Source organism: Dromiciops gliroides, chromosome 1 (genome assembly GCF_019393635.1).
Source record: "Dromiciops gliroides isolate mDroGli1 chromosome 1, mDroGli1.pri, whole genome shotgun sequence".
NCBI lineage: Eukaryota > Metazoa > Chordata > Mammalia > Microbiotheria > Microbiotheriidae > Dromiciops > Dromiciops gliroides.
In genome coordinates this window covers 286,215,243-286,217,038 of record NC_057861.1, presented here as the reverse complement: position 1 = coordinate 286,217,038, position 1,796 = coordinate 286,215,243, and the positions used below count along the sequence as shown (strand labels likewise).

Here is a 1,796-nt window from a genome sequence, read left to right as displayed (position 1 = left end):
CTACAACCAGTGGGTGGAGCACCATGCGGTTTGTGGCACCCCAGGCCAGTGCACGCCCGAGGCATAAAAACCTCAAATAACAATTAATTCTTTACACCAGCAAAGTAGGTACCTTATGTTTTATCATCATCATCAATCAATCATCATGAATTATATTGCTTTAAACTACCACATTCACTCCAAAGTCCATTCATCTCCTTCAGCATCCCAAATATTAAGCACATGTTCTCTCAACTATATAATAAAGCAGCAAACATACACTTACATCACAGGACAGTTGCCTATAAAACTAGACTTCTGACACTAGACTCTAGCTTCATTCCCTTACAGTTCATCATCTTCATCAGGGAGCTTGTTGTCTGAACAATCTGTAATTTCCTGCCCATATTGTACTGCCAGTGCTGGGTCCATGACAACCTTTGGAGATGTAAGAGCAAGCATACATAGCAACAACCTTCAAATTAGGGTCTCTGATAAGTTTTCTAGCAAGCCAAAGGGAGGATTTCTCAAAGTTGTCATTACTTTTGGTTAAAATGTCATAGTACTAAAGACTCTTCTTCCTGTGGAAGACAACTGATCTTGCTTTGATTTTTCTGTCATTAATATCCACTTTATTGCCATATGACACTATTGGTATATTTTCACATACTTGTACCAGATCTCTATGCCTATTAAGTCCATTCTTGTAAGTAACTCTTGTTATATCAAACACTATAATGGCACAGTGTGCTAGTATTGTAATAACCATCTCTCAGACCACCAAATTTCTCTTGTCCAGCCATATCCTCTGTTAGTATGGAACATGAGAAGATGGACCTCAACACCAAATTCACCAATCAAACTATGTTTTACAAATGTGGTTTTTCCAGTACCTCCATCATCAACTAATACCATTTTGAACTGTGCTTGGTGTTCTCCTTGTGTAGGCGTCATGATGATTCTTTCAGAAGCATCTCTGTCTCCACCCAACTGAATGATAGAAAGATGATGGGAGCACAATTCTAATACCTGGAGACTCAGCCAATACCACTGTGCCAGCTTTCTATTTTTAAACAAAGTGATGGATAATAACTCACATTTTCATTGTGTTTTAAGATGTACATAGCCTTTCCTCACAACAACACTATTTAATGCAACTAGTGGGACGACTGATGTTTCCAATGTTGTAAATGAAGCAATTGGTCACAAAGGAAGTGAAAGACAAAGCTGGAACTTGAACCCAGGTTTCCAGGATGCCACTATAGCATTTTTTACACTTTTTTTTTTTTTGGTGAGGTAATTGAGGTTAAGTGACTTGCCCGGGGTCACATAGCCAGTCTGAGGCCAGATTTGAACTCAGGTCCTCCTGACTCCAGGGCCGGTGCTCTATCCACTGCGCCACCTAGCCGCCCCACCACTATAGCATTTTGTCCAGTACATAGAGGTATACAGTTGGAAGTTGGGGTTACTTCTATAAATCACAGCCTCAAAATGGGTCTTCCTTAAATTCCTCTGGGTTTCCTCATATCTTCCGTGGCATATTGTGAGAACAGTGCCATCATGGTTTGGTGTAGCAGAAATAGCAAAGTCATTAGAAGTCCTAGGTTTAATGCCAAGTTTGGCACTTAGGCAGGTGACTTGAGTCTCAGCTTTCTCATCTGTATTATGGAGATTAAAAATACGTGTGTTGGGGGCAGATAGGTGGCACAGTGGATAAAGCACCGGCCCTGGAGTCAGGAGTACCTGAGTTCAAATCGGGCCTCAGACACTTAACACTTACTAGCTGTGTGACCCTGGGCAAGTCACTTAACCCCAAT

General features: G+C 41.1%; 1 pseudogene; it reads right to left on the bottom strand.

Annotated features, from left to right (window-relative positions):
* Positions 1-324: 324 nt before the first annotated feature.
* On the bottom strand, positions 325-933 carry LOC122748498 (annotated as a pseudogene).
* Between the last annotated feature and the right edge of the window lie 863 nt (positions 934-1,796).